Here is a 25,587-nt window from a genome sequence, read left to right as displayed (position 1 = left end):
CCTTGTTCTCAAAGTTCTCGTTTAGGTTCATGAACATTCAATTTACTCGTACCTATATTTTTCATACTGCAGATTTCCCAACCCATCTCGTAAGAGAAATCGTTCAGTATAATTATACAGGTTTACGCTATTATTTATTGTAAATTAAATTAAATTATGAGGTAAAAATACTGAATTATATTAAATTATACTAGGTTATACAAAATAATTGTAAATAAAATTTTGACACGCACAGAAAACCAACAAGCGGGAAAACGTAATCAACTGTAGCATATTACATAACATAGCCCTGCAACATGTTGCGCCGCATGGAACGCTCCTGCCATCTAACGGTAAAACTTCTCATAAGATATCCCTATTAACCATGCACTTAATTAGAAAACGCATGTTTTTTTATTTATTTTAATGTATTCTATTGTTCCCTTCTATCTGCATAGCTATATCACTTCCATTCTGAATAGTAATTTTATTGCTAAAGGTTTGGGGCATCTATCAAGTGAAGCTGTCCCTGTATAGGCCTATTAGAAAGTTCTAGATATTCATACAATTCTCATTCAAAAAACGGTGCATTGTTCAGTGCTTCATGAATTGCATTGACCGATTTATGCACTGCATTTTCTATTAGTTATGCGACCAACCTCACCGTGAACTAGTCTGCAGACACTTCTAATTTATGTGAGAAAGTCATTCACACGTAGGCTATCGCTGAAATGATATAAGGAAAGCCTAATGTAACTTTGTGTTGCATTGTAACACTAAGACCTTTCTATGTTACCATGACAATTCAATTTTGCCATTGCTCTTATCAGTAAATACGACGTGCTGCATATTGAAATATACTGCTATGTCTGGTCTTATCTTTGTACGGAACGCAGTGATATGTTGTCCATACTATCTCGAACTGTAATAATAATAATAATAATAATAATAATAATAATAATAATAATAATAATAATAATAATAATAATAATAATAATAATATAATATAATATAATAATAATAACATTATTATTGTTATTATATTATTATTATTATTATTATTATTATTATTATTAATATTATTATTTTTATATTATTCAAAATACACTGTTTTAAGATTAGGAGAAACAAAGCTACAGCAGAAAAAAGCATATTTAAAATTAAATTAAGAACAAAAAAAGCTGCAAATAAAAATAAATATTTATCTGACATTCTTAGAATGAGAAGCCTAGCTATACCAGAATTCCATCAACATTCATTCATTTATTAGGAGTAATATTGACCGCTTACCATAATGTGCCTCGTTTTAAGGATATATATATATATATATATATATATATATATATATATATATATATATATATATATATATACAGGGTGTTTCAAAAATACGGGGCATAATTTCAGGTATGTATTTCCCACATGTAGACAATAAAATAGTTCATTACAACATGTGTCCGGAAATGCTTTATTTCCGAGTTATGGCCTTCACAACATTGAAATTCACCGGAACGTTTTTCTTTCCCAGGTCGTTGCCGTCAAAGGAGACATTAAGAGGGCACTCTGACAGTTCATTCCGAGGCGAAGGTTACATTCAGTGTTGTGTAGGCGTTAGACTGTGCGACATGTATTCAAATCAAGAGCTGGCAGAGATACACTTCATGTACGGTAAGGCGGACGGCAATGCTGCGCTGGCTCGTCGTTTGTACCAGGAGAGGTACCCACAGCGACAATGTCCAGATCGGAAGACATTTGTACCATTGTCTCCATTACCGTCTGTGCGAGTATGGAAAATTTAACTCTCCTGGTTTGGGAAGGGGACGACCAAGGTCTACAACTCCAGAAGTACAGAAGTACACCTGATCTGAACCCTCTCGATTTCTACTTGTGGGGCCATTTAAAATCATTGGTTCATTCGTCTCCGGTGCCTGATTTGGAATCCCTTCGGAATCGAATTGTGGCATGTTCTGAGGACATACGCAATACTCCTGGAGTTTGGGATCGTGTTCGCAGGTCAATGAGACATCGATGTGAGGTTTGTATTCAGGCAGGAGGTGGACATTTTGAACATCTTCTGTAATGACAACGACCTGCGGAAAGAAAAACGTTCCGGTGAATTTCAATGTTGTGAAGGCCATAACTCGGAAGTAAAGCATTTCCGGACACATGTTGTAATGAACTATTTTGATTGTCTACATGTGGGAAATACATACCTGAAATTATGCCCCGTATTTTTAAACACCCTGTATATATATAAAATATTATATTATATTCGGGTTCGATTCCCGTTCCGGGCAAGTTACCTGGTTGAGGTTTTTTCCGGGGTTTTCCCTCAACGCAATATGAGCAAATGCTAGGTAACTTTCGGTGCTGAACCCCGGACTCATTTCACCGGCATTATCACCTTCATCTCATTCAGACGCTAAATAACCTAAGCTGTTGATTAAGCGTCGTAAAATAACCTAATAAAATAAAAATATATATGTCTATATAGATTACAGCGTGAACCGTAAGTAATGTCATTAATTTCACATGGTTATTCTTTGAGATATTTCAAACAAAAAAGTTAAATGCAGTTTTGCTCGTTTTTGGTTACTTTCCTAGATAAAAATTGTTTTATATGAAACATTTCAGAGCGTGTTTTGGGAAAGCCATTGACTTAGTTCCCAATATGCTCAGTCAACTTAAGAGAGCAGTGTATTATGATAATATATTATTGAAAGAATTTCAGTTTTGTCCTTTAAATGTGCAGAAATTTAATTCGGACCAATGTAAAATTGTAAAGTTCCTTTGCAAAACGAAAAGTTACATTTGTTCGGATCAAATTTCTGCACATTTATCATCATGATATGCTGTTCTCTTAAATTGACTGAGCATATTGGGAATTAAGTCAATGGCTTTCCCAAAAACACGCTATAAAATATTTCATATAAAACTGTTTTTATCTCGAAATGGAAACAAAAACGAGCAAAATTGTATTAAACTCTTTTGTTTGAATTATCTAAAAGAATAACCCCCTTAAATTAACAGTATTACTTTATGGTTCAACCTGTATTATATATTCTCGAATATATTTCACGCATTTCAACTTTTTAAAATGTGTTGTTTTTTTTTTGTTTGCTGTACCAGTTGGTAATATTTTGTATATTTTAAGAAATCGAAAATGGCTGATAAGTGTATTACTTACTGGCTTTTAAGGAACCGGGAGGTTCATTGCCGCCCTCACATAAGCCCGCCATTGGTCCCTATCCTGAGCAAGATTAATCCAGTCTCTATCATCATATCCCACCTCCCTCAAATCCATTTTAATATTATCTTCCCATCTACGTCTCGGCCTCCCTAAAGATCTTTTTCCCTCCGGCCTCTCAACTAACACTCTATATGCATTTCTGGATTCGCAAATACGTGCTACATGCCCTGCCCATCTCAAACGTCAGGATTTAATGTTCCTAATTATGTCGGGTGAAGAATACAATGCTTGCAGTTCTGTGCTGTGTAACTTTCTCCATTCTCCTGTAACTTCATCCCTCTTAGCCCCAAACATTTTCCTAAGCACCCTATTCTCAAACACCCTTAACCTATTTCCTCTCTCAAAGTGAGAGTCCAAGTTTCACAACCATAAAGAACAACCGGTAATATAACTGTTTTATAAATTCTAACTTTCAGATTTTTTGACAGCAGACAGCTTCTCAGCTGAATAATAACAAGCATTTCCCATATTTATTCTGTGGTTAATTTCCTCCCGAGTATCGTTTATATTTTTTACTGTTGCTCCAAGATATTTGAACTTCTCCACCTCTTCAAAAGATAAATTTCTAATTTTTATATTTCCATTTCGTACAATATTCTCGTTACAAGGCATAATCATACACTTTGTCTTTTGGGGATTTACTTCCAAATCTATCTCTTTACTTGCTTCCAGTAAAATTCCCGTGTTTTCCCTAATCGTTTGTGCATTTGTATATTATAAGAAATCGAAAATGGCTGATAAGTGTATTAGGCCTACTATTTTTTTAATGTTGCCATTTTCAATAAAATACTTCATTTCTTTCTTTTTTCTATTATTTATTTACTTATTTATTTATTTTTATGTTTATTTGTTTATTTATTTAGGTACTCATTCATTCATTCACTCATTCATTCATTCACTCATTCATTCATTCACTCATTCATTCATTCATTCACTCATTCATTCATTCACTCATTCATTCACTCATTCACTCATTCATTCATTCACTCATTCACTCATTCATTCATTCATGTATTCATTCATTCACTCATTCATTCATTCATTCACTCATTCATTCATTCATTCATGTATTACTCTCCTTCTACTCGTATATTGTTGTGTCAAGGTTTGGCAGATATCTTTACAATTTTCTTCAAATTATTCAATTTTTACCTGATAATAGGCACCTACTTCTGCATGTAACATTATCTTACATTCCCACTTGGGATCTTTGGAAATGCCTTTATTTTATTAGATGATGGAGATCTGATCTCTGAGATCTATCTGACCTGAGAGTTTCTGATGTCTATTCCGTCCTCCCCCAAATATCGTTATCGCGAGGAGAGCTTATTTTTATCTTTTATGAATAGCTTCAAGAGTGCTCAAGAGACAAACTGGTTTGTAAGACGCTGACTGGGGTGGACTGTGTTGGACACTGACTGATGGCTCTCAGACAAGTTACAGATCCACAGGGACTTGGAACGAGATCCAGATGTAGCTGCAAGACAAATTCTTCATTGATATAAGCACCCCTTTACGTCTCTGAGTTTAGACTACTGAAATACTCGTAGTTGGGCTGACCATATTTCTTTGAGACACAAACAGGACATTGCGATGACAAAAAAGGTACGGGACTTATATATGGGCCTAGTAGTCTATTTTGTATTCAAGAGAAAGTAGATAAAAAATTTTGTTACATGAACATATTGCAACTTCAGTGACAGAATCTATACAAAAATTTAGGTAGACGTAGACGGGGATTATATTCCTCTACGATCATACCGAAAATAAATAAATAAATAGATAGATAAATAAATAAATAAATAAATAAATAAATAAGTAAATAATTACATAAATAAATAAATAAGTACATAAGTAAATAAATAAATAAATATATAAATAAATAAGTAAATAAGTAAATAAATGAATTGATAAATAAATATTTAAATAAAATATAAATAAATATAACACAGCATAATCCTCTGAAAGGTTCTGCCTGATATGTACAGTAGTGGCAAAAAAAAACCGACCGACTCTTGTAGTTGATTTCGGAGCCTTGTTCACAGTGACAGAACGATAGACTGGTAACTAAGACTTTCGTAGTTCGAATCCTGCCGGAGAAGAAAACTTTTTTTTGGTCCTTATTCAAATTTATTCCCAATACTTTTCGATTTCAGCGACATTTTACTACTTAATTAACTTATTATTCCGAGAACATGAATTTTACCAGCTTATTTTCTAATGGCTTTCGAAATGGGCTACGTCAGCAGTCGAAACTACAACAATTTCAATAGATTACTCGCTATCTTGTGAATGCGGGCGTGGCATGCGCAGTGGCTCATTTCGGGGACTTTGATTATTCCGTCGGTCCGGTTTTTTTTGCCACTACTGTACATCTATTATCAGGCAGTACATCTCACTTGACGATACAGTATGTGTCAGAGGAAGAATTATTGTTTGTATGCATCTGAAGTCTGATTAGTGTAATATATAGCTAATCGGCGAATTATGCAATGGATGGGGGAAAAAGAACTGGTCACACTACTCCATTATTAGTTGCCTAATAAGTGGTGTCTCGTTTGTATCACTTGTGAGGTTCAGACCTATCTTCGGACAGTTGACTGAACAACAATAACAACAATATAGCAAATTTCGGTCTTTCAGCACCTTGTAGGCCTAAGTCTTCTCACATTCCATGATTCAGTATTCCCTTACAACTAACATACTCCTCATTGTCTCAACATTTAACCTAGATTTATCATTTGACCACATACTGTTCATAACAGAAAATATTTTCTCAGTGACTACTGTAGCCTACTTCCTAGAAGGCAAAGAAATTCTACGATGTTACAAAGTCTTGAAAGTCCAGGCGTTTTTAGCTGATTTCAGAAAAAAAATCTGTATCCATCTATCCGATACAGGAACGTTTTCTTTATTCCATGTATCCGACTACTTCACAGTTGAGGTGCTGGGTGCAATAACAGCTTAACTCTACTTAAGTCGTTTTGATTAAATGATCGTTCTGTGGTTAAATCCACGGTTAATTAGAAAATTAAGTTGGAAGTTTCAGCAGTCCGGCAACATCGCCGCTAACACACTCTTCTTGTAATACAGATGTAAGAGGTCAACGAACTCAGTGCGTCTCTGTAGGTGACCTGCTCTCTGCCTCGACGTTGCCACTTGCTCGTATTGTGCAGTGGTTTGAAATTAGAGGTTTTTAAAATTAAATTTACACGGAAACCGTCCACGTTATTGAAATACTCCAGAGGGATAAATTATTATTTATTAGATTTCCTATCGATATGAAAAAAAAATGACTATCCTACTCGCAATAGTTACCGAATAAGAGGTTGTTAAACATTTGGGAAAAACATTTCTTTATCTGAAAAAAAAAAAAAACTACGAACTTTCCACTATGTATGATATTATAGTTTTTTTACATGTAACATGAGCCATTATCTCTGAAAATCTGGAAAACTATTTCACTTCCACCCTGTATTATAGTATATATATATCACTGTAGTCTTTAAAAATGTAGAGATAAATTTTCCCACTGCACGTTTTTCTATTATTTTCAGAAACATATGAAAGTTTAACCGAACGAAGTTGCTCGGACGTTATCGAGACTCGCATTCGGGAGGCCCCGGGTTCGATCCCCTGTCCCGACCAATCTGGGCTAAGTTTTTGCGTGGTTTTCCTCAACTGGATATAACTAATTTTCAGTTAAATACAGAATGACGGATTGGACCCTAATTGCCATGGAATAAGAGATACAGTATCACAGTTCATTCCCAACAGTAAAAACTACAGACAGTCGCGATATGGCGTTGGGCGACTATATATAGGCCTAAGTACAGATAAGAAAAATACAATTTAATTTACTGTTTGAGACTAGCTACTGTTAATACTTTATGAACCTGTCTTAATCAAGCATTGAAGTCACCAAGCGAAAGAATCTGTAGATGTGAAATACCTGGGAATTATTGTTGATCAGCACTTGAAATGGGATAGACAAATCACCTTTTTATGTAACAGGATACGTAAAACATCTTACAAATTTGTAAACCTTCGACATTACTTGCCTACTCATGTATTACGTTTGGTTTATTTGGCTATAGTTGAATCTGTTATCCAATATGGTATAACTGGATGGGGAGGCATTACAAAAACTGTTTTTTTCCCTCTAATTATGTTGCAAAAACGTATAATCAAAATTTGTTTGAAAAGGCGATTGGATTATCCAACAAATTTGATCCATTCCTAATTGAATGTTTTTAGAATTGACCAAATTTATAAATACTCTTTAATGAAATTCTATCATAAAAATAGAATGAAATTTGTAGCTCAGCCACATGCTCATAATACAAGACGAAACGAAATTCTTAAATTAGTTGAACCTAAATGTTTCACATCTGCTGCTTTACTACAAAGTACAAATTATGGTCCACGTCTATATAATTCGATAATAAAATTTCATCCAGAATTGACTACTTTAAGCAATGAAATTTTCAGATCCAGAATTAAAAAAATTATATGACAGACTTCCCTGTATATATATTATGTACCATGTATTGTAAAACAAGTTTATTTCTATCCTAAGTGTATTTTTCTATTTTATCTTGGTTATTATATCAACATGACCTGCACTAATTATAATACTACTAATAATTTAATATTAAGCCATCAAACTCAACATCGTCTCTTTTTTCACTCAGTTATTACTAGTATTATTATTTACTAATTTTATTATCATCTTTATGTGAGCTTTTTTCTTAAGTATCTTGTCTACAAAGTAGCTTTGCTCTTTCGGGGTATTTTAATGCAACGTTTTTATGTATATATTATTATTAAATAAAAAAAAAATCTAAAAATATGTCGTTAAAATATGCCTTTCTAAATCACAGTTAAGCTTACCTATCCATTGTGTACGTAGCCTAATGTCTTACTTAGCTGTAACGCTGAACAGTTACGAAGATGAATGTGAGCTCATCTACGACACGGATGTTTATCCGTTATCAATTTAATTTTCTCTGGCCGATATCGTTGTGAGAGCGCCATTTTGTGTTTACATCGAGAAATTGCGTAAATATATCCTTAAACTCAATGACAAATCAGAACTGTAAATTGAGAACAAGAAATGAAGTCATTTACAAAAAGAGAGACGAAGCAATGTGGCTTATTCAGAAAGAGAGATAGGCCTATAGATTTGATATTTTACTCCAGTACTAATTAAGGTACACAAACCACAACGTTTCAAATTTTTAAGATTAGAAGCCTTAGCAATATCCATTGCAGGAGATGCAATGAGCATGAAACGTTACCCCACGTGCTAGGTTTCTGCGAATTGACAGACATAACACAGTCCGCTCAATAATTGCTAACAGATTAAGGGAACATGGTGAATACGAAGTATATGAGGAAGTTCAATGTCTTTCTGCGGAAGGATCTACACGGCGTGCTGACATCATAATAATTGACCGAGATAAAAAAAACTCGTCTCATTCTTGACCCCACTGTAAGGTTCGAAATTAATGAAGATCAACCAAAGCAGGTACATGAAGAGAAACGCGCTATTTACCTTCCATGCTGTGATGATCTCAGTCATAAATATAATATTCAAGATTGGAATGTCATTGGACTTGTGTTTGGTGCGCGAGGAACAATTCCCAAATTTACATTGGAGGTCCTCAGAAAATTAAAGATTCCTGATAAGACTCTTCAGACAATTGCATCAACCATTTTAAAATCTTCACTGAACATCATCAATCACCATCTCTATTCATCTTTATAATATTCAATGTATATTATTTATTTTCAATAAATGTTTATCGTTTTGATAGCCACCAGATCTTGTCGCAGAATATTCTTTTTTTAAAATTTCATTATGTATTTTTTAAACATTAATTTACATTTACTTTTTTGTTCATTTGAATTGATTAGGATGCCGATATTTTAAATACAAGATTTGGACGGCTATCATTTCGATGATATTCTCTCTAGCCTTAAAATGGAAAGGAAGAACATGAAAAGAAATTTTACTGATAGTGAGTGACCATTATTTTGAAACAACTAATACATTTACTGGCGTCAGTTTTACAAGAACGTCATGACGTCTGCTCATTTCCTGAGAAGATTTATCATATCTGTTGATTTTAACATCAAATCCTCAAAGAGACAATTAGGTGTCACGGGAATCTTACTCGTTTGATTGCAACTCTTGCGTATTTAACCGTTTATAATATTAGTTCAGAAACAGAAGATAAGTTATGGCGACACTAGAATGAGGTGGTGTGTTCAGCATCACGCTCCGACCGCCTTTTACCCCCGGGAAAAACTCGGTAGGTACTCAATTTGATAGGAGACTAAGTGAGGCCGTTCTGGAAATTTGGCAACGAGAAGAAGGTAGCGGTCAGGTGATAAATATCATTAAGATATGTGGATCGTACACGGAGACTAGAAGGAAGGTGGAAAATGGGGAAAGATTGGAGAATGCTGAGTTAGTAGTGAAATACCTACACTTGGGTAGAAAGCTTGGAATAACATTATTAAGTGAACGAATGCTAATGGTTCATTATGAGAAATTATGTGTCATATTTTTCGAAACAAATTTCTTTTTAACTTGGAATGTTTACATCCGAGTTGCAAGTGGATGAAACGTTACGAAAGTTGAATCATCTCAAGTCACTTAATAAGCAACGGGAATGAGTTAGTCACTTGCTAAGCAACGGGAATGAGTTAGTAACTTGCTAAGCAACGGGAATGAGTTAGTAACTTGCTAAGCAACGGGAATGAGTTAGTAACTTGCTAAGCAACGGGAATGAGTTAGTAACTTGCTAAGCAACGGGAATGAGTTAGTCACTTGCTAAGCAACGGGAATGAGTTAGTAACTTGCTAAGCAACGGGAATGAGTTAGTAACTTGCTAAGCAACGGAAATGAGTTAGTAACTTGCTATGCAACGGGAATGAGTTAGTAACTTGCTAAGCAACGGGAATGAGTTAGTAACTTGCTAAGCAACGGGAATGAGTTAGTAACTTGCTAAGCAACGGGAATGAGTCAGTAACTTGCTAAGCAACGGGAATGAGTTAGTCACTTGCTAAGCAACGGGAATGAGTTAGTCACTTGCTAAGCAACGGGAATGAGTTAGTAACTTGCTAAGCAACGGGAATGAGTTAGTCACTTGCTAAGCAACAGGACTGAGATAATAATAATAATAATAATAATAATAATAATAATAATAATAATAATAATAATGATTTATTTTAGCTGGCAGAGTTAAGGCCGTAAGGCCTTCTCTTCCACTCAACCAGCAAAAAGTGTATATACATATGCATGAACTTACAAAGAATTCAACAATTTGATTTAGATGAGAGTTACATGTATACAAGAGTCATTTACAAATTAAACAACAAAATACTATGAACTATTAATTAAACACTGAAATAAACTGTGTAGCAGAATTAAACTAAAATACATAAAATGTTTGTGGATACGATTCTGCACAAAACCGGTCCTTCTCTCGCCAATAAAATTGTAAAGAATTCTCATAGAGTACTATCAGAATATTATTAGTAGTCTATCACAATATTACCAACCTTTACCCTATAGACTGAAGAATGTACATAAGTTAAATATCTTGTGCCAGGATATAATGAGCATCTGGTAGGGGCTTAGCTGATGATATGGGGATAAATTTTGAAAACTAAAAGCCAAGTAGATTGGGATAGCGGTGCTTAGAATTTGAAATAAAGAGAATAACAGAATTCAGGGCTCGTCGATCGCTTAACCAAGACAGAGTTTGGAAATACGGGGCCTACTTACGATGCTTTCAAACATAAAATTACTTATTTTGGCAGCATTTGGGCATATTTCGCATTCATTTATCGTGTTTGCGAAAATCTACTAGGTCTAGCTCTAGTTTTGTTACCATCGCAGACAGCACAAACTGTATCCGGCAAATTTCCTAAAGAAGCAGAAAATTGAATGACGTCGCCACTAGGAAGCGCAGACTATTGTGATTGCATTGTTTTGTTTGCTTGGCGCCTCTAGAATGTTAATGTATTCATTAGCCTTCACAGTTCACAATAATTCAGCATCACATAGAACCGGCTCTTCAGTCTGGAGGCGTCGTCTGTCCGTCTCGAGCATCGCTGCCAAGTCTTGAAGGATGCTAGTCTCCGGTCTTCCTTGAGCAGCCAAGTTCTAAACAAACCCTTCATTGTGGCGAGAACCTGTAGATCCATGAATACGAGCACAAAGAGTTAAACTAAGTAGTCTTGTCATAGTCTCTTAATTATCCAACTACTAAATTAACTGACACAACAATGTATCTCCAATCAAGAGGAGACGCGCTTTGAAGAGTGTCACCAATTCTTGTCATACCATTTAGTCTAAATATGCACAGTATAACATTGTAAATTACTTATATGCCCCACTCATTCTCGTCAACCGCTATGGAATAACGATTAGTACGTATGACCGTGAAATTAGCACGTCCGGGTTAAAATCCTGGTTGGGACAAGTTACCTGGTTGAGATTTTTTCTGGGGTTTTCCTCATCCTATTAACCATTAAGCAGTCACGCCTAACTTTGTAACATTAAATCCTTGGTTTTTCTGAACCGACGCATGCGACGTGCGAGGTGTGAGGCCCGCCTCGTACAAATCCGGACTACACGAGAGATAGTGAGTGTTTCCATTAGTTTCGATAAAAATATTTAATCGATTAACTATTTGAATTCAATCGAGTAACTATTTGAATTTAATCGATTAATCGATAGATTATTCGAGTTTTGATCGAGTTGGAAAAAATGTTTTAATATACTATAATACACAATTATTGTTAAATTTAACTTGTGTTCGATGATAAGCATAAATATTAAATGTTGTATACCTGTATACAGAGTGTAACAACTTTAATGTTTAGAATTTCTGGAACATGGTCCCCGACACATTCTACGTTGATTAAACCTAACATACCTATATCCGAAATTGAGAGGTTACAGAGATAACAGAGCTGGAAAAAATAGAACTTCTTGCAGCTCCAAGCATTGTACCGTTTATACAAGGCCTATTTTATGGCATTACTAAGTAGAGATACATAAGAAACATTTGAAAAGCAGTGAATGAAGGAAATTTTACTTTTAAGAGAAATTAAATCAAAATTGTTTAGGTTGCTAAGGAAACGAAACAGACAACAGTTTAAAATAACAGTTGTGAGAAAAATAAACCGTATTGTGACTAGTCTTTTTATTGAGTTTTGACCATTAAAACGTGCCTTTTGTGTACACACATCAGGAATACGCCGACATAGTTCATGTGTATGGACTGTGTGATGGCAATGCAACAGCAGCTGTTTTGGCATATCAAGCACGGTTCCGAAATCGTAGGATTCCTAGTGCACAGGTATTTTCACGTGCCTATTGGCAAATTTCAAGAAGTACAGTGTTTGGAATCTTAAGGACATTTTTTTCAACTTTGCACTGCTTCTTTCATACTCACAAGTAGTTGATATTAAAATGTAATATGGTACTAATAAAAATAATGACATAGACATGTCACTTTCGGAAATTGGTGTTACTTCTTTCAGTATTCAGCGATAAAATTAAACTAAAAAATTTAACTTTGGGGTACAAATACTCCAAACCTATAGAACTTGGATATAGGTATGTTAGGTTTAATCGACGTAGAACGTGTCAGGGAACATGTTCCAGAAATTCTAAACATTAAAGTTGTTACACCCTGTATATTGTATCGTTATATTACAAAACAACTATTTTCATTACTTACTAACATATTTATTATGAGGCTTATAATTTATTGTGTCAGTTTTACCGGGAATTTTTGAGACAAACATAAATAACAAAAAGTATGAAGACTCACCTAGTTAATATTGCTTCATCCATGATTTTAAACACGTGAATGCATTTACATGCTCCGAATTAAGTGCTGTTCTACGTTTAGTAACAATGTTTCCTGCACCACTAAACACGAAAAAAAAAAAAACTTTTTTCTGTCAAGCACTTCTCACGATCATTCAATTTAAATCCAAACGTTTCACCGAGTTTACCTCTCAAATTCTCATATGACATAATGGAGTTTACACTTTTCACAGACCACAAAAAACTGATTTTTTTTTCTTTATCAAACTAAACACACAACCTTCATATACAAACTCAGTATAGAAACTGCAGCCGAAACAGAAGACTGGTCTCTATTATAAACGAATTACCAGATTTTAGAAAGAGAAGAAGGTAGTTACGCTCTCACTTGCACACAGTGTAGACATGGATATTTTATAAGGGATGAGGGGGACGAATCCCAGAAAAGTATGTATTTCATATGCTAGGAAAATGAGCTGACAACAAGGTGGAACTTTTCTTGGAAAACCATAAAACTTAATAAGGATTTCGCATTGTGTTTCAACTTTCAATAGAGGTAGACTAGGTCACTGCCACGCAGACCTCGCACGTCGCAGTTATAGAAACCACTCACTGTCTCTCGTGTAGTCCGGATTTGTGAGAGACCCCCTCGCACCTCGCACGTCGCATGCGTCGGTTCAGAAAAACCAAGGCTTAAGAATCGCACGGGGTGTTGCTGACATCCCAAATATCATGGGTTCATATGGGCTATGTTTTTGTGAATTAATGATGGGCTATGTTTTTGTGAACAATTAAAATGTCGATCTTTTTATTTATATGAAACTAGTGGCTTGTGCAGCAAATGCTGCTGCAAACTAAGTTCGTTAGACGTTCAAATAAAAATTTTTCAGATTTATTTTCCATGAAGAATACTTGTCTTTTTTTATAGTTATTTGCTTCCATAATAGTGAAACATACTCCCTCCCAATGGATTTTTTTAGGCCAAATACTTTTTCTTGAACCTATCCAACTTCAGTTTTTGAGTTTCAACGCGAAAACGCAAGTATCAACGTCAGGACGATAGCAGTAGCTATTTCAGGTCATTGTGGATTGTAGGCAAAAGTTAAAAAAATGTCAGGTTTGCTAAGCTTTCGAACAATAGCATTTTCGTATAGCTGCTGCATGTAGAACTTGAAATATAGAGCATAAAATTATTTTATCCTACTAAGAGATCTTGCTGAAATGATCTGGAGACTACAAAATTTTCTAGGCCTCTTATTTTATCAGTAAGTAATACCTTTTTATCTTTCCTTAGGAACTGTAATTTTTGCGCTCTCTCGAGCCAATACTGAAGACAATGACACATATCAATATCTACACTACACCGCCATTAAGTATGTGAAAAAGACGCAACCACTGGGTTAATAAGTATAAAAATATTTGATTTTTAATAACAATATTATTATCTTACTTAAGCTTTGTAGTTATACATAGCAGCCAATCATTAATTATAGAAATGAACATCTAAATTAAGATATTCTCTACATTTACTTACATAACCTCAAAACATTTCACTTTCATGTCATAAATATAGCACCAATATTATGTACAATTAATGAAAAATAGATGCATCATGATATTAACTATAATAATATTTAATTTCTAATGGTAATAATGTCATCAAACCACCTCAAGTTTCGTAGATTTGAATATCCAACACACAGCTGTACTCAGAAAATTATACACTGCAGAATCAATTTTTAATAACAAATTGAATTGAGCTCTAAATATGTCGGCAATCCTGCAGGTCATGGCCTTCGTGTACTAGCCTATTGTTTATTGTAGTGTGTGTTTTGTTCTGAAATTCAATCAAGTCGGCCGTGATTCATTAAAATTAGTTCTCAAAACTGACAGCAGATGGAGTTTGGAAAATAGGAAAATTATGTAGGAAAATTGACATTTCACTGAAAACTACTACTTTTCCGAAAAACTTCGGATGCCAGGCATGAAAATGAGGGGTCACTCATTAAAATCCGTTCAGCCGTTTTCCCGTAATTTCCATTACCAGTTCAAATTATATATATATATAGATACTTTAATACCTATCACAAAGTTATAATCAATGTAGAGTAATGGTAATATTTCAATATTGGTTCACATGTAATATTCGAACGTCTGTTCACTCCTAATCATAATTTATTTTTTATCTTCCTTTCCAGACTTCCTTTCTGGATTTTTTCTGTGCGCACAATCACTACTTAACATCCATTATTATTATTATTTGTTACATAAGTATGGTCAGTTTAGTCATTGTCACTATTTACAATAGCAGCATTTTTGTAACATTTCGTCACCCCACATCACTTAAAACTTTATTATCTAGAATATGGGAATTCCGATTTCAAACATGTTTGCGGTTATTGTTGCCTTACCAATTCTAAGAAAGGTATTCAAAGTTTCAGAATTACAGAGTTACTCACCTATAATATTATTTAACAGCTCCGTATATGTGACTGGAGCGTTGAAAACATCTCGCGCGTCTGCTTAAGAGTTAAGACAAAATGCTGAGTAACTTTCGGTGCTGGACTCTGGACTCATCTCGCTAGCATTATCACTAGCGACCGGATTTTTAGGTTCTTAAAAAGACCATTTTAGGTTTTTGGAATAGGTTTTATGTCCAACCTCTGAAAAGGGTCGCAAAAACTGCCAGATCGTTAAAAATGTATCCTTACGGCTATTCTTAAAAATTAAATATCTATATAGCCTATTTATTAAGGCAACATGAACCAGAAACTGATCTTTTCAAGAACCAAAATATTTATCAAAATTTATAAGATTCGAAATTTTTGCTCCTTTCCCTTTAACATTATTTATAATTTCAATAAATTATTGTAATAATTAACATTCTATCTAATATAATTTGTCTTGATATAATTACATAAATTCAAATTTTCAATAGATAAAAGGTACAGTACACACACAACTTTTGAATTAAATTTGTTCAAACTTGATCAAGAATTATTTGAAAAAATAACAAACCAACAAACAAAACAACATTATTTACTGGTACTGTTCCTGGTTGCAATATATGACCAAATACTTTTCAAGATTCTCGACCGAGAAGTTTTTTCTATTGTCTCTCAAAATGCATTTGAAGAACGAAAAGGTTCTTTTGGCAGAACATGACGCCATAGGTGCAAATTTCATCGCTGCCACTGCAGCAGATACCGACGGTAACTGACTATTGAAGCTTTCCCCCTGGAGCACACATTTTTCATTTATTCAAACCCTGGATTTCTTCAGTTTTAATGTGACGGCTTCATCCACGGGTCCTGGTACTTGTTTCTGTAAAAGCGAGTCATTGACACCAATTGCATCTTTCAGTTGTAGTGACGAAGATTCCAAGTATGCCTACTCAATATATTTTGAAAGGTCACTAAAATGTGCCTTGAGAAAAGCAAGAGAGCCATAGATTTCAGTGCTAAGTACAGATTTTGCCTTAGGAATTGAGAGAACCTCCTCCCGTCGAGTGTTCTCTCTCTCTCTCTCTCTCTCTCTCTCTCTCTCTCTCTCTCTCTCTCTCTCTCTCTCTCGAAATATATTGATATTTCTCTCTAAATAAAAAAAATCAATATATAACACAATAAATACAGGATAACGCTCATCAACAATGATTTAGGTTTTTTTAAGTACTAAGGTCCAATTTAGGTTTTTTAGGTTAATCAGAATTCACATATACGACTCCTATGATCATGATTCGGAAAAGTATTGAAGAAATTAGGATTTCAGAAGCAAGGAAAAAAAAAAAGGTAAAACTTACAAATCCGGTTCCTAATTATCACCATCTTATTCACACGCTAGATACTTACAGCAGTTGATATAGCGTCGTAAAATAACCAATTAAAAAAATAACCCTACTCTTTCTCAACTTAGCGGCTTGAACCCTTCGACTGTTTCGAAGTGCTAGTCTGTTTCCGTTCATTGAGCCTTTCTAATGACTTCTTTTACTCAAAGTAATACCAAAAAATTGCTGATACTGAAAAACCGATTTCAGAACTTACATGAAGATGCACGGTTTCAACATCTCTGTATTGTAAATTTTATAAATTTAAGTTGCCATGATTTTTAGACAGAAAAAACTATTCAACAATTTCATTTTTTTTCTCTCTACATAAACAACTGTGACATTTCCTCGAAAAAGGACTCTTCCCTTTACTTTACAACCACTAGTCCCTGAATCGCTGAGGGCCGTATTCATAGATATTCTTAGCGCGGACTTCCGGTGGATGATCAGCGAACTAAAGTTTTTCGTTTTCATAAACCAGTTTTAGCGATATGATATAATATGAATCCCGTACAAGTAACCAGTCGATAACCAGGGCTAGTTTAGCACGCTCGTAGCGCGGGCTAGCGAAATGTCTATGCAGAGCACCCTGAGAGATCTAGACTAGTAGCCTGATACGCAGGCGGCCCTGCTTCGAATCCCCACTTCCAATAGTAGAGTAACATTATCAGTACCTACCATCACTAGCTACATAATGCTTTAAGATTACTTGGACCTGCTTGGACGAACAGAAGACCTAGACGTGCGGAACTCCATGCTACACTGTTACTGTATATTAACCGAACAGCACCGGCGTAACTCAGTCGGCTGAGGCGTCCGCCTACCGATCCGGAGTTGCTCTCGCTCGTGAGTTCTATTCCCACTTGGGCTGATTACCTGGTTGGGCTTTTTCCGAGATTTTCCTCGAACTTAAGGCGAATGTCAGGTAATCTATAGCGAATCCTCGGTTTCATCTCGCCAAATACAATCTCTCTATCACCAATTCCATCGACTCTAAGTAACCCAGTAATTGATATAGCGTCGTTAAATAACAAAGAAAAAAATAATAACCGAACGATTGCAATGTCAGATTTTCATGCCGGAGACACATTCTCAAATCGCAGCGAGAACTTGTACAATTTGTGGTGAATCCTGGATATTTCTCGCCGAAATACGGTCTAGTTATTATCACTTTCATCGGCGCGAGATAATCGCACAGATGAGAAAGTGTTGCGTTGCAGAATAATCGATTTCGAGACTTTCACAAAAACACAGATTTTTTTCCATATGTCTGTCTTGTAGATATAATGAATTTTGTCACACATTCCCAGACCATGAAATTGCTGTGAATTTCAGGGGAAAAAACATGAAACAATTCCTTTTCTTCCCTTTTATATACAAACAATGGGGATATTGCTTTGAAAAAAGGTAAATTTCCTTTCACTTATCACTAGCTGTAGATCTTAAGAAGACAGACATTCCGAACTCCATGGCGCGCCGCTAAACCAATGACGCGAGGTATTTGAGGCAGGCTTTCGAAGAATACTTGCGTTTTTCTACCGGTATTCTGTAGCATTATAATAATCATCATTCTGGATTATAGTAGATCGAATTCCCATTGTATACTACAGGCAATGTGAAATACAGGAAACTAAACTCAAGCTCCAGTGCGTTGCTCCTAAAGGTTATGTTTGTGTCAGTGACGAAAATCAGAAGTGTGCCTATAGCATCGTTAGATAGAAGTGGTTGGACTATTCCGGATTATGTACAGTAGTGGAAAAAAAAAAAACCGGACCGACCCTTGTAGCTGATTTCAGAGCCTTGTTTACTCCAGATCACGATAGACTGGTAACTAAGACTTTCGTGGTTCGAATCCTGCCTGGGAAGGAAGCTTTTTTTTTGTTCCTTATTCAAATTTATTCCCATTACTTTTCGATTGCTGGTAAAATTCATGTTCTGGAGACGCCACTGAAAAACATGAAAATTTTCCAAAATATTTTTATTGGTTATTTCACTTCTTTACAATGTATATTTTCATACTCCAAATGCATTTAGTTCAATTAATATGTTCAAAATTTTTTTAATTCAGGAAGAAGAGCTGTCAAGATTATTTTTTCATTAAGGATTCTTTTTTACAAATTTTTTATTACAAATCGAGTAACTTTTGTTTTAAAGTTGGCTCCCTGAAGTTACTAGGTGAATATATCGGAGGAGAACTTTAATACGAGTAGATATGTGTTACATAAATATTCGTTTTACTTTCAAATCCATTTTTCCGTAAGTTTATTTTTCTTGATTCAACACCAACTTTTTTATGCCAAATAATCAGTCCGGATGAAATTTTTACTGCAAGTATATATTTATGAGATATCTGTATTTCTATGCATTTATTTTGTAAGAAATGCTGCTAGTTTATTTTATTAATGTTTTTCCATGAATTATATAAAAAACAACATTTTCAAAATTTCAAAAAGAATTTTGAAAGCGAATAAATGAGATTTAATCAAATGAATGCATAGAAATGTTTCTCTATGTTTTGTGAATGTAGCCAAAAAACGGAAGTTAAAAATTGAGATCTTCTACTAAAAACTTGGGCTTGAAAATATCTCTAATTAAAAAAATATAAAACATCAAAATCCAAAAACATTTGGGAGTTACAAATTTGGATTTTGTTAATCCTTTACACAGTAAACATGCTTTCAAAATTTTGTTGAGAAAATATTAGGAAAAAAGTTGTCATTTTTAGTGGGTGTCCCCTTAAAAGTGTCGCGATCTCCCAAATGTCGAGATCGCCCAGAATGACTGTAAGTGATTTGTTGATCAGAAAGGCTACTTATAGAATTACTACAAAGGATTCAGAAAAGGTATGTTATCGAGACGATATGAATGAAGTGAGACGGATGACCTTGAGGCTACGAGTTCACGTACCGAATGTACATAGTAATTCAATACCCGTTACAAGTTCCGATCGTATGTAGAGGAGTCGGAGTAAATAAAGGTTTGATTAAAAATCCATGTCCTTCAACCTCGGTCTCACGAGTTACGGTATGTAGCACTACTACCAGCAACTAATGACCATATACCATCATCATCATCATCATCATCAATCATCATCATCATCATCATCATCATCGTCGTCGTCACTCCAAGGATTAGGCAATTGCCCGTTCCGACTTCATAATTCATCAGCCCAACGTTTTCTAGGTCTCCCGACGTCACGCCTTCCTCTTGCTTGATAATTTCTTGCTAACAATGGATATCTCTCCTTACTCATTCCATTCATGTGTTCAATCCACTTTTGTCTATAATTCAATTCGTGACTTTATCCAATAAAGGCTGTACTTTTAATTCTTCTTTTATATCCTCATTTCTAATTATATCAAGTTTTGTACACCCTTTAACTTCTCTGAGGAACCTCATCTCCTCCGTTTGTATTCTGTCTTTCTGTTTTTTCGTTGGAGCCCAAGTTTCACATCCATAAAATATTGTGGGAATTACCTTAACTTTATACATTTTTACTTTTGTTTCTTTTCTAACTTTATTTTTGAACGTTCTCTGTATTGTTCCACATACCGTCTGAAATTTATTTATTTTAGAATCAATATCTCTTTCCATATTGTAACTAATATCACAGCCCAAATATTTGAAACTAGACACCTGTTCTATACCTTGATTTTCTAAAATAATTTTGGATCTCACTGGATATTTTCCTCTAAATGCCATTGTCTTTGTTTTTTTACTGATATCTTTAGATCATATAATTTACATATTTTATTTAATTCATATAAAGATTTCTGTAAGTCACCTTCATTTTTCTGCATTATGATTAAATCATCTGCAAACAAAAGATTATTTATATATAATTTATTACCTACCGTACTCTTATTCCTGAATTCACTAAAACTTTCCATTTACTTAAAATGTCGTCTATATATATATATATATATATATATATATATATATATATATATATATATATATATATAAAATAAAGTGGGCGATAAACTGCACCCTTATCGTAACCCAGTGTTTGTTTTAATTGTATCTGAATCCGGTGTCTAATTATATTTGTATCTTCATATAATTTCTTTATTGTTTCAACAAGGCACAGTGGGTATCCTTTCATTAGTAATATTTCCCATAATTTTTGTGTTTTAACTCGATCGAAGGCCTTATCCAAATCTATAAATCCTATATGAGTTTCTAAGTTCTCTTCTCTTCTCTTCTCTTCTCTTCTCTTCTCTTCTCTTCTCTTCTCTTCTCTTCTCTTCTCTTCTCTTCTCTTCTCTTCTCTCTTCTCTTCTCTCTTCTCTTCTCTTCTCTTCTCTTCTCTTCTCTTCTCTTCTCTTCTCTTCTCTTCTCTTCTCTTCTCTTCTCTTCTCTATGAGTTGTTTCAGCGTAATAATACATTGTCTACACACGACCTTCCCTTTCTAAATCCACTTTGATTTTCATTTAGTATTACTTCTGTTATGTTTCTCATTCGGCGGCCAGGTAGCTCAGTTGGTAGAGCAGCTGGATACGGACTGGAAGGTCCGGGGTTCGATCCCAGATGGTCACAGGATTTTTTCTGGTTGTCAAACTTTCAGAACGGCCCCGAGGTTCACTCAGCCTCCTATAAAATTGAGTACCGGGTCTTTCCCGGGGGTAAAAGGCGGTCAGAGCGTGGTGCCGACCACACCACTTCATTCTAGTGCCGAGGTCATTGAAAGCATGGGGCTCTACCTCCATCCCCCCCCCCAAGTGCCTTCATGGCATGTTACGGGGATACCTTTAGGCCTACCTTTTTTATATTTCTCATTCTATTATTTATCATTTTCGTATATATCTTAGCTATAAGCAGTATTCATCAAGCTAATCCCTCTATAGTTTTCACAATTCCCCCAGTCTCCTCTTTCAATTATATTCTTTACAATTGCTGTTTTCCAGGTATTTGGAATCTCATAGTTCTGCCAACATCTATTAATTAAGTGTAGTATTCGTAATTTACACAATATTCCACTAGCCTATATTTTATTAACTCCATATTCATATTATCTAATCCCGTTGCTTTCCTGTTCTTAACAGTTTTCAGAGCCATTTCTAATTCATTTATATCTATTACATCAATATTTTCCACTTTTATTTCTCCCTCGTTGTTCTCTTTTCCTGGGTCCAATTTCGATGGCGGCTCGCAGGCGACTATACATCAAACGTAAACCCGAAATATGGGAAGGAAACGGATATGATGAAAGAGGGGAGTGTAATTATGATGGAAAAATAAGTTCGCGGTCCAATGTCAGAAGTTACCCAGCAATTCTGCTACAATTGGTAGAGAGAAAACCTTGGAAAAAAACCTCAACCAGGTGACTCGTCCCAATCTAGATTTGAACCCGGTTCCGCTCGTTTCAGAATGCTAATCGTTGCTGCACAGCGGAGGACTTTTGCAGTTGACAGTTAACGACAGACTTCAAAAAGTACGATAATGAGTTCATCTGACACCAGTTAAATGCTTAGAAAGTCCCCAACACGTAGTTGGATGTGCCACTGCATTTGAAATGGCTGGCAGTATGTGCACGTTACCAAATGCAAGTCTAGTCCGTCCCGCCCTATTACGCAGTTCACTGCATCTCACAGCTTCCAACACGGAAGTAGGCAGGTCGATGGAGGAATGCACAAGCATCATCGGCCTTGACTTTTGACAAGATCACCACGCATCAGCAGTACTGCGTTGTTATCTCTCTCTTGATCCATCTGTTCTATTTCCATTACTAAGAAAAGGTTCTGATAAATCCAAAGAGATTGCATATAAATCACTAGTACGTCCAGTAATGGAATATGGTACTGCATGTTGGGATCCTTACAGATTAGAACATATTAAGACATTGGAAAAGATTCAAAAATGGGCTCTCAAGTGTTGTCGGAAAAATTCACCATTAAAATGGGACACACTCACGGACAGGAGAACGCGAATTCGATTATGCGCAATGTTCAAAACATACAGAGGTGAGCCTGCCTGGAGAGAAATAAAAAATAGGTTGCAGCCGCCAAATTACTCTTCAAGGAACGACCACTCATATAAATTGAGGGAAAGCAGGCAGAGGACGGAAACTGGAAAGTTTTCTTTTCTCAATCGTACTATCAGGGACTGGAATGCTTTACCTGCAGACTTACTAAAGGCTTTACCAACAACCAAAAATGTATTTAAAAATAGGCTTAAGGACCTTACTAATAGACGGTAATTATTCACAGTACTTAAAGGGTGTAAGTGATATGTTGTTATTGAAGTGTTGTATCAGTGAAGAATTATGTTGTGTCAGTGAAGTGTGTTGTGTAAGTGAAACGTGTTCCTGCCAGTGAAGCTTTATAGTTTATAGTGGCAGTGCAAAGTATTTGAACAGTGAAATGTTTTTGAAGTGTTAGTGAAATCAGGATAGAATCAGTGAAATGTGTCGTAGTTCCAGTGCAGTGAGTAAGTTGACAGCGAAATGAGTGCAATGTTTAAAGGTACTTGTGCAGATATGAACATATCATACTCGTGGGTTTTAGTTCGATCTTAGTTTTAAGATACAAATTAGATTTATTTCAAATGTTATTTTAAGTGATCGTTTCATTTAATTTAGGATATTCCCTGTTGTAGTTATTATTATTATTATTAATTATTATTATTAATTATTGTTAGTATTAGTTATTAGTATTATTATTAATTGTATTTTTAATTAATAAGTTTATTATTGTCATTATTGAGTGTAATTAGTTACCACTGCCACCGGGTATATACCCATTGCAGTGTGAATAAATACATACAATCTGCTGCATAAAGGTAGCAGATCTGGTTGATAAGAATACTGCTTGGGGATCTCTAATTGTGGACCATCGGAAGAGTTATAGGACCATAAATTAATATGTCATGAGTTATACAGTGCTTTTGAAACATGGGCTGCTGTATGTCCCTTCTTAAAAGTTGATAAGTCGAGAAGTTATCATGGCTTAGGTTATATGAGAGGAGAAATCTGCAATCACTTTATCTCTTCTATCGAATTATGCACACTTCATCCCCCTATTATTTATTCGCTCGTTTTCATACTCTCTCTCGCTCGCTATCATAATATTAATACTCGATCACAACGCGATAACACGCTAGAAATTCCACTTCACACATCATCTCTGTATTCCTCATCTTTCACTGTTGCTATCTCTCGTCACTGGAACTCTCTGCCACCTGAAGTCAAGGGCTGCCGAACATTGAAATCTTTCAAATCCAAGTTAGAAAATTATCATATGACGAGTTGCCAAACTAACTTACCATTATGACAAGTGTTGTATTGCATGCTTCCACGTATTCACATTTTTTTATGTTCCAGTGGCATTTAACTTATTTTATATTTTTGTTTCCATATTTTCCGATAATGGTATAGGCCTATCTATAATGTGATAAGTTGAGCTATATTATAATCATAATATTCCTTACTGTGTGTACTTAAAAATGTTGTATTCATTGTAGGCTATGCTTTGTATTGCACTATTTTATTATTACTATTAGTATTATTATTATTATTATTATTATTATTATTATTATTACTATTATTATTATTATTATTATTATTATTATTATTATTATCATCATCAATAATTGTCTTATTTTTTTATACTTTATATTTTGCATGTCTCATTTATTTTGGCCTGCTGTTCATATTTTATTACTGATGCTTTTTTCTTTCTTTCTGTATGTTATATATTATGTCTGATTTCTACTTACTTGTTGTTTACATTTTATTATTATTATTATCTTATTCAGTTTTGTGTGTAAAATTGTAGTGCACTTTGTAAATTTGTAGTATTTTTTGTAACGCAGTTTTACTCCTGGTAGAGTGTTAGAGAAGGCCGTATGGCCTTAACTCTGCCAGTTTAAATACATTATTATTATTATTATTATTATTATTATTATTATTATTATTGTTATTATTATTACGTAGAGTTTACTGTTAAGCGACAGACTTTCTGACATTGGATTGCCAGTGTTTCTCATACTTTTTTGAAGTGGGGACCACTTTTTTAAGTCAGAACAATTCCGCGGACCACCTTACTCTTTTTCCCTTCGAAAGCAAATTTATCATTTTTATAGCATATTTTAATACCAGTATACAGATATTTTAAAATAGAGTTAATTAATTACTTTCCTAATTATATTTTTGTAGCCAGTCACAAGTAACTTATAACAAATTCTGTGCATTGTTGATTCATCGATTGCCTGTTATCAGTTAGTTGTTTGAAATCCTTCTTATGTGGTACACGCTAGTAGTTGTCCATGTCTCTGTTAAATAGTGCCCATTATAAATAATGGAAAACTGGCTTCGATCCGGATGTTTGAAAAGTAAGGAACATGATACGCTTCACTTAGGTAGTGCTAATAGTTCAGAAGCTGTGTGTGAAGAAATATATTAATATCAGTGATTATAGTGTCATTAAAGGAATATCTAGTCCTAATGGTAGAAAAAATACTTTCGTAAATATGACAAGAGTTACTAAGAACTTGAATTATTTGGTGTGGCAATGAGAGTGAACCAAAACCTCGGTGCGTTGTTTGTTACGAAGTGCTTTCAAACGAGTGTATGAAACCCGCGAAATTGAAACGACACTTAAGTTAGAGACGAAACATGCAAGTGCAAAAAGTAAAACTGTCGGATTTTAAAATTGGCAGAGTGTAATATTTCTTATATA

The 25,587-nt window shown here is 34.7% G+C and overlaps 1 protein-coding gene across 19 annotated transcripts in view; it reads left to right on the top strand.

The window, feature by feature from the left end:
- Nucleotides 1–25,587, top strand: part of LOC138701967 (uncharacterized) — a 1,800,590-nt gene that overhangs the window by 1,055,607 nt on the left and 719,396 nt on the right. The window lies entirely within an intron of this gene.

This window comes from Periplaneta americana, chromosome 6, assembly GCF_040183065.1.
Source record: "Periplaneta americana isolate PAMFEO1 chromosome 6, P.americana_PAMFEO1_priV1, whole genome shotgun sequence".
Lineage (NCBI taxonomy): Eukaryota > Metazoa > Arthropoda > Insecta > Blattodea > Blattidae > Periplaneta > Periplaneta americana.
The sequence above is the reverse complement of the archived record's forward strand: the minus strand, read 5'-3'. Positions and strand labels throughout refer to the sequence as shown.